General features: G+C 47.1%; 1 protein-coding gene across 2 annotated transcripts in view; it reads left to right on the top strand.

The window, feature by feature from the left end:
* The window catches only part of LOC105565767, a 113,550-nt gene that overhangs the window by 36,885 nt on the left and 67,273 nt on the right, over positions 1–9,392 (top strand). The gene's annotated exons all lie outside the window — the stretch shown is intronic.

The following is a 9,392-nucleotide window of genomic DNA, read 5'->3' as shown; positions in this document are numbered from 1 at the left end:
TTTAATTTGGTTAGGTATACTATAAATATTGCAATAACAACCACAAATAAAATTTCGAATAACTATATGTAATAGTAATTTCATTATATTCATTGGTTACATCACTTTGCACTCATAAAGAATAGTACAAGATAGCATCTTTCAAAGAAAAGATAAGCAATCTTATACGAATGCGTAAACTTATCCGTATTTATAACACCCTAAGCGGTTTTTTTACTTACGAGAGAGCCTTGTACCGCGCGTCCCTCTAGTGAAGACATTCCGAACCACTTCACTTTTGTTTACCATGCGAATAGTAAAGTGGATGATAGAAAGTATAGTTAAATTTACTATTATTGTACTTGCACCTACTGTATAAAACTAGTTAATTTAGTTACTATTCACCATCTTAATATTTTACCAGAATAATGGTTAAAAGCTTCATAAATAATAGTAAAATTTTTATGCTGGTTGGCATCACTATGTGGTTGTTGTTATTACTAATATTATAGTGATAATTACTATAAAAATGATATTCCTGACTATAATTATTTTACTATGCAATTATAGTCGCAAATACTGCGCACTTTTCTCTCAGTGTAGCATTTTTCAAAGAAAAGATAAGCAATCTTATACGAATGCGTAAACTTATCCGTATTTATAACACCCTAAGCGGTTTTTTTACTTACGAGAGAGTGTTGTACCGCGCGTCCCTCTAGTGAAGACATTCCGAACCACTTCACTTTTGTTTACCATGCGAATAGTAAAGTGGATGATAGAAAGTATAGTTAAATTTACTATTATTGTACTTGCACCTACTATATAAAACTATATAAAACTAGTTAATTTAGTTACTATTCACCATCTTAATATTTAACCAGAATAATGGTTGAAAGCTTCATAAATAATAGTAAAATTTTTATGCTGGTTGGCATCACTATGTGGTTGTTATTACTAATATTATAGTGATAATTACTATAAAAATGATATTCCTGACTATAATTATTTTACTATGCAATTATAGTCGCAAATACTACGCACTTTTCTCTCAGTGTAACGTCGCGCGGATCCCGGGAAATCGCTCCACGGAGGAGGATGAGAGTTGCGCTCTGTCGCGCGCCTTCTCGAGGAGAACTTTCGACTTCCGATTATTAACGTCTCTCGGCGACTTTATTTATACGCGGGGAGCGAGCGAGCGCCGCGTGCCACGAGATAACGAATGAATTTCACGGAGAGCGCGAAGGCGCGAGCGAAGCCCGCGGATATCACTCCCGGGCTGTCTCGTGCCTCCGAGACCGCTGCTCCTCGTCGCGAGAGTGCCGTGCCGTGTAACAAGAAATGAATAAAAGAAATCAATCGCGTCCGGGCTCGATCGAAATTCGCGCTGTCGTCTCGGCACTTCTCGATGACGAGAGATTTCCAGTTCTGGAGGCAGCGATAAATCAGTGGGCAATGACGCGTATCGTTTTAACGTATTAAAGATCGAGGCCTTTCCTGCTTGAAAATTACCGTGACGCGTATCACGTTACGCTCGACGTGTAAAAGCGGGGGGGAAAAATGAACGCAGCGACAGCGTACGGTATTCGCGTGATTCCGCGTTACATCATCGCTCGACCAAATGTTAATATATTCGTCGCGTTTGACATTCGCGTTTGCGGCGCGCGGCAATCGTCGGTGCAATCTTACGGGTTAATTGAATATATGCTAATGACGCGCAAAATACCGCTAATACCGCGCACGAAAAAGAAATTACGGCGGCCGCAGGACGCTTTACATAACGACTCCGTCGCCGGGGCCCCGACCGGTCGGGCGGTTCTCCCGGACTCTCGTTACCTTCGAATCCGGAGCATCGCGCACTCGGGACGTCACGCCGGGCGACGCGAATTAACGGTTCTCTTTGATTTCTCAATCGGCTTAATTGAATGTCAGGCGTAGTCGAGCACAGGCGGGATATATCGCCGTCATTAAACCGCGAGCCCGTGGCAATTGGAAGGGATCAGGTGCGAGTTTTACCGGCTAATCGATAGTGGCGCGGAGTCGTAAATTGCCAAGGTTACGGAAACCGTGGGCGGAGGAGAGGTTAAATCGCCATAAATTGCCGCTACATTAAGCACTGCCCCCTCCAACCGACGTTTTTGCTTCCTCCCCCCCCCCTCTCTCTCTCTCGCTCTCGCTCTTTCTCTCTCTCTCTCTCTCTCTCTCTTCCATCATACTCGCTTTATTTGTCCATTAACGACGCATCGATAGCTGCCGCCGCCGTCCAGCATTCGCTGGAGACACCATTCGTATCGCGTGTCGTGCATGGTGGAAGATACGTTTTCCTCGACAAGTGTCTCCGACTGCGGGTATCTGATTTTTCCAACGTCGGTTAAAGAATAAAACGAACCTCCGCGCTATTTTCTTTTATTCCTCGATAGCAACACTTTTTAAAAAATATGTTTTATACGATATCTTTAACAACGAATTATATTTCTGGTACTCTCGAGCGAATTGTTTGCCGCGAACGATAATTCGAAACGGTCTGCGCGTCTGTTTTCTTTTACGGGGTCTTGATATTGCGTCGAGAGTAGAGTCCACAAAATGTTAAAATCGGGAATCACGAGAAACAGTTTTCCAAAAGTGGAAAACCGAACGAGCGAATACAAGATCGCTTATCCCGTTAATTTCGCCGTCGCGCCACGGCGCCGTTAACGCATAACACACGGTCGTCAGAAAAATGTCACGGCTCGCGTTCTCGTCGCCGCGAGGCGAGTCCGCGTCGACGCGCGATCTGTTTGGATCTCGATGTTTCTGGGCGAGACATCGATTTCCGGAGCGCGCGGGAGCGTGTGCCGTTCCCGTTGTCCTTCCCCCCGCTCCCCCTTATAACCACCGCGCTCGACCCTCCCGTTCGCGGTGAAATAATCGCCGCGAGGGGTCGGAAGAACCCGGGGACTATGAATTAGGTATGACCCAACCCCGCACACACATCGGAAACTCTCCCCTTCGATTTCGATCAATACGCCCAGGCGTGGGCAAATCCCGGCGGAGGGGATGAAGTGCTCCGACACACAGCACTTTCTTTCTCGTCCCTTTCAGGACGACCACTTGAGAGTGCCGGGCGCGTCATCCCTCTCCCCCGGGCTGCCTCAGTGGCCGGGGAGATACCCTCCGCGGGTCAGAGGTCGGCGACGTCGGGGGCATAAATCAGGAGGACGTTCTTGCCAAACAAGGGTAGGAGCACGTTTGAGATACCCTCGAAATTAATTTATCAATGTTTTCTCTGTACCGGCCTCGCTCTTTCGCGCACTTCTGCCGGCCCTTTCAGCGCAAGGTAATAATCTGCATATCGCGTGAAATTTTAATGAGGTCTAATTTTCGCAACTTGAGGGAAGCCCGACTTCCCTCTCGACGGAAATTTTCCGATGACGCCGAAATCATTATTTGGCATTAAGACCCGCGCGTCGTTTAACGAAGAGCGTAAATAATTGCCGAGCGATTAACGCCGTCAATTATCTAATAGCGAATTCGGTTGCTCGCACTAGTGCGCGCCGAGTGCACACTAATTGTAAGTCTTGCTTACAGTCAATTCTTGTATTTAAGGATCGTCTTAAATATCTCTTGAAATATTTCGTAGCCAGTAAAATGATCTGTATAGCATACACGCGGATCATGTTTTTGGCTAAATACTTTTTGAACATATATTTAAGACGAAGTTAAATATAAAAGTTGACTATAAACAGGCCTTAGTGCGCCACTCAGTGCGCACTAGTGCAGGCAATCACACTTGTTATAAGAATTTAACAAAAGTACGAGGTGTGTGATTTAATTAACACGGCAGTTTAAAGCAGACAATTTCTTTCAACTCCACATTCTAATGGACAAGCCGTGTATAAAGTATATAAACTTGTATCCTTACGTTTTCGAGATCGATTAAGGCTCGGGTTAACATCGCGTGCGCGTGACCGGCTCCTGTTCTTTCACCTTTTTTTTCTCTCTCTCTCTCTCTCCTTTCTTCATCCCCTCGTCAATAGCATCCCCCTTTCGTAAGCCGGGCACGAGGAAACTGCCTTCCCGGCCAGCAGCTGCGCGCTCACGTCGCACGCGCGTGTGCGCGCGTAACGCGTGTAAAACAGCGCAGTAAAGCGGCGCGATATAACTGGAGTCGTAAAGCGGCAGGTATATCGCAATCTCCTCGTCTTTTCAACCACTTCCATTTGCGGCTTCATGCGCCATCGTAACATCGAACCGCGCGTTTCGCGTTGATGACAAAAAACCGCATTCCAACAAATGGAATACCCGCGCTCCTCTCTCTCTCTCTCTCTCCCCCTCCCCCCGTTCTACAAAACTACTTTTATTCGCGACGCTCTCGCAGCCGTCCGCTTGGCGAAGATTCGTTGGCCGCGCGCTCGAATCGTTGATTTATCGCTAATTCGACGCTAATGCGATTAAGCGATTACGCAACGAGAACGAGAGTCCGGGGGCCGCGTCGCGCCGTGCGTCTGCATGGGCCCCGAGAAACGATCCGCTGATGCAGCTCCCTTTGTGACCACTGGTAAAAAGCGTGTCGTCCGTCAAAACAGGGTTAAACATCCGCTCGCGCCCTCGCACCTTCCGCAACGCCGAGCGGAATGCGCGTGGCGCGCCCGATGCGTGCGATGCACCGCGGTTCTCTCTCTTTCTCTCTCTCTCTCTCTTTCGATCTTGGTCTCTTTTTCGTCCCTGCCGCTTTGTAGCCTCGGTAACCTCGCTCTTTGTGCAGCCGTCCGTCTCCTTCAGCGAGCCATTTTCTAACGTGCGTTAATTAAATTCCGATCCCCTTTCGGCCCGTTGTGTGTCGGCACATTCTTTTTTCTCTCCCCTTCGCCTCTCTCTCTCTCTCTCTCTCTCTCTCTCTCTCTCTCTCTCTCCCCCCTCCCCCCTCGGTCTCATTGTCAGTTTCCGTCGCTCGATTCAACATAATTTTTTTTAGCTCCTATTAGGATAGCCGGCAGCTTATAACTCAAACATATCGGCATACCTTGGAAAGGCTTCTCTCTGTGTAAGCTGATCAAACAGTCATAACTTAACTCGGTTTTTATACCGCGGTAATTTACATCCTCCACTCGTATTAATTTCGCACGCGCGTCCGTTCGCCACCCAACTATTCTAACGTCGCTTGTCCCAGAATAGCAAATAGATTTCTCTCTCGTTCGCTTTGCATCTCAATCGTCGGGCGAGCGACGCGAGCTTTCGTGGGGCTTTCAAACCGGCCGAGGACGTGCATTAACTTTATTGAAGAGGGGGATAACTTCGTTCGATCGTGATGCGGTCGAAATGCGAGGCGCGCCCCTTTTTGGCACGCATCGCGCTGCCGGATATATAGCGCGTCTTTTTTTTTTCCTCGCTCCTCTCGCGGAGTGAGAGGGGGGAGAGAGAGAGAGAGAGGGAGGGAGGGAGCTCGGTTATATTGCGGTAAATCGATTTTTAGACTGAAAATAGATCGGAGGGCCCAAACCCGATTTTCGCCCGTCGCGTCACGTTCCGCTACGCGAATCAGGCTACGGCCGTGATTAAATGCGTTCGCCTCGCACTTCTCCACACGTGAGCCGCCTTCGTATGCGAGCGCGGGCCAAATTGCCATTTCGATCCGCCGATAGCTTAAGCGGTGTACGGCGAGAATTGCGGGCGTGTTGGGACCGAGAATTAGGTGCCGAGTGGGGGGGAATTTTCGAGGCGCCCTGGACCACGACTAACCCTCTCGTGCACCGCGGCCCTCGAGATATCACCCTCGTGGATCGCCGTTCCTACCCTTTTGCCTCTTCATTTTTTCCCTCTCCTCCCCCCCCCCAGTCTCTCGTCGCCACCGTCGGCCGTCGCGGCTCGCCGCTGTAAATTACCGGGGCGCTTTACATGATCGCGCGATTTATGGCTAATTCGTAATCATTAGAGTCACGCGAGCCGTTATGGGGCCGGGCGGGCATGCTCTCGCCATGCGGACTTCTCGCCGCGAGCTGATAAACCCCGCGCGATGGTGACGGCAGCGGCGGCGGCCGCGGCAGCGGTGGTGGTGGTTTACGGAAGAGAGAGGCGGACAGTAGTCACGGTATATGGCGGTCGCGGAGGCAACCCCGCAACGAGCTGTATTTCATTGGATTAACGTAACTGGCGAACGGCGTTTGCGTTTCAATTACCGCGTGAATTTACGTTTCGATCGCGCAAACGCGTCGCGGTGGCGGCGGCGGCGGCGGCGGCGGCGGCGGCCTCGCGGGGGGATCGCAGGGGGAGAAAAGCGCGCGGCCCGACTGGGAACGAAATGGATTGGAAAAATGGGGAGGGTGAAATCATTGTAATGAAATTAGCGCGACTCCCGCTGTCAGCTTTTATGGGCGTCGTGCCGGAGGGTCGGGCTCGCCGCGCGCTTTTCCATCGTGCCGATTGTTATTGGCTGATAGATGTCGATAGGTTTTTTCCTCCTCCCCAGCCCCTCGCGACGCTCTTCCGCCCGCGGTATTCGATTGTACGAGAGGCGTGTGCGAGATATTGCTTTTGAGCTTGTGCTCGGCTGTGCGCGCGGTGAAAAAAGATCCATGTCGAAAAGTCGGCCCGGCGCGCTTTCAGCTCCGCGATCGCGCTTGGCCGAACGCTAAATCAACGAAACGCATCCCGAGCACGCTCGGCTCGTAATGAGACAACGATGCGCGATATTAATCGTAACGTGTCGCCGATGACATTAACGGCGCGCATCTTTATCTTCTTGTGGGAGGATGTGGAAAACGAAAAATACGGAAATCCATAATTCACGAAATTGTCTTTAATAATTAGTAGAGGTGTGACATTTTGATGTTACCTTTGTACGCGAAATATCGCAAAATGCCCCAGGAACATTTTTAATGTCATTGCTTTACATTTTGGAGTCCCCAACTTCGTTTTCACGCGTTTTCAAAGCGCAAAATGATCTCCAACACGCAAAATAGCGTCCAAATAACGTGACAAATCGCAATTTTCCTTAGTAAATATTTCTAACGTCGATGTTGTATCCTAAACCAAAGAGATTTCTGCCTAAAACTAGTATGTTTATCCTTAATGAATGTCGGAAATTGTTCTATCAAAACACTAAGGTCCGGCTTCACCAACATTGTTTAGCCTCAAGCTTAGCTCAATTCGTTCTTTGCCTCTTTCTAAAGTAACAGTTGGAAAGAGACAAAGAACGAATTAAACCAAGTTTAAAGTTAAGCGACGTCGGTGAAACCGGGCCGAAGTCGTCTTATTGAAGCTCTGCCCACCTCTGGCCACATTATAAAAAAAAATGCAAAATCCGGAAAAACAAAACGCAAAGGATGCCAAAAATAACAAAAAAGTCACACCTCCAATAATTAGTCTGGATGGCTAGAATATAAAGTGTCGAATATCCTCCAGGAAAGTCCCAGTCGTTATAGCATTTCCTATCGATAGCACGAACAGTTGCCAAAGTTAGACTCGCGTAAAGAAAACAAGCTGTTATTTCGACTGATCTCACGACTCTTTTGAGCGATGATCGATCCTTTGTCACGAGCCAGGTCCAACGATCCCTCCGCGCAAACAATCTCGCGCATCTCGGCATCGTATGCTTAATAATCTTTCTGAAATATCTGCCTACATTTTGTTTGATTTCTAATTCAAGTTCTCGCGTCGTGGACACAAGGCCTTAAGGAAGCGATAACGTGGTATATCGTGACAGAAGATTTATTACAGCGAAACATAGAAATTAGATACGCATTTGTGCGAACAAAATTCCTATTTCGCAATTCTGTATTCGCGCAGTCTCCGTTTTGCTATCTACAGCCTGAAAACGCGAGGATGCGCGTCAGGAAATGATTAACATTATTATCAACAATGTGCAGATTATAGTTATTATGCGTCACGTTGTTGCACGTATTTTTAAGCGTCTCATGTTTATACAGGTGGAGCATGCAGCTCGTTGTCGCACCTTATCGCCGCTTTGCATTCATATATTCTTTGAGCCAGCATACGTGACACATAACGAATGGATAAGTGTTCGCTAATATACCGAGGAGACTTGAACGCCATTGTTTCCAAACCGTGGCGCATCAGCGAATAATATCCCGGCTTGCGACTCGCGATTAACGTTTCGACAATCTCGGGCGGAATTAAGTTAGAAGACTTGAAGAAAGTGTGTATTAAGACTCGTGATTAACGGCGCGTGTAATTTTGCCGGCGATTTGAGGGAAAAGTTCATATTTATTTCGCCATATTCGCGGCATGTCAATGCCACGAAGAATACGAGGTAGATACCGACTTCCGTTGATAACTTTGCACGACTGAAAACGCTTTTAGTGGCGTGGAAATCTGCATATCTCTCCGGCGTAGATAATCCGACGTGAACATAGTTCGCGTTTCTATGCGAATAATACGCCGATAATGCGCTAAAACGCCGATCTCCATGTCGGCTATTGTCTCGCAAGTATGAGGGCAAAATAGTCGGCGGACTTGCTCCCTAACTTTCGTGATATAGGATCTCTCTTAACTATAACTTATTAAGGCGGTTTGCACAGTAGAGGGAGAGAGGTGAGAACGCAGAAAATGCACAAGAGGAGGGAAAGACGAGTTTGTGCGGAGATAAATTTTCAAGAAAATTGCAGATGCAAACTATGTCGACACTTTAGCCGGCGATATTCTATATCGGTTTGTATTTTTTCACTTTTTCCCCAAAAAGCGTGCTTTCGTGTTGCCCGACGGTCTTTGAAGATCGCTGTGACGTATTCGGTCGATTAAACTGCACTTTGGCAAATTGTTGCTAAGATCATTTGTCGCGATACCGCAATCTGTCTATTCCGTTGCAGCGGTTCGCATGTAATTTTAAAAATTTGTTTTCGTGTTTGTTTTCTTATTTTCGCGTGCATCCATTGTTTCACTCGAGACACCTATATTTTGAAAACGAGACAAGAACAACACATTTTTTAAGTTTTTTTGTACGCAAAAAAACAAAGTTTCATCTTCGGGCCTCCGAACTATATTTCTAGCTCCGTTCGAACGCTCATTTTGACGAACTCTAAATCAATTTATTGTTAGATAGCTGCGTCGAACATAAATACGAATCGTAAAATCATCCGCCTTCCTGCGAGTATAAAATGACATAAAATCACGTCAGCCGCAGCCAGTTTTTTAAACAGATTTTTAAATTACGTAAAATTCCGTCGGCGACTGCGGAATGTGTTAATGTAATATAAGCAAATTTTCTGAAAATAACGGGAAATATTCGATTTCGTACGACACGGGCGTTCGAACGTTCTTACGTTGACATTTCTCGTATGCGAAGTCAACGGTTTCTGATGTATTGATAAGTGATTCGGCCACGTAAAGATTTGGAGTAGAACCATTTTTATATATTTACCTGCCGTACCGGCAAATATGATAAACTGAGGCGCACTGTTTCACAAGGGCAATTAAGGCCT

This window comes from Vollenhovia emeryi, unplaced genomic scaffold (genome assembly GCF_000949405.1).
Source record: "Vollenhovia emeryi isolate VEMERY1.0 unplaced genomic scaffold, V.emery_V1.0 DF939149.1, whole genome shotgun sequence".
Classification (NCBI taxonomy): domain Eukaryota; kingdom Metazoa; phylum Arthropoda; class Insecta; order Hymenoptera; family Formicidae; genus Vollenhovia; species Vollenhovia emeryi.
The sequence above is the reverse complement of the archived record's forward strand: the minus strand, read 5'-3'. Positions and strand labels throughout refer to the sequence as shown.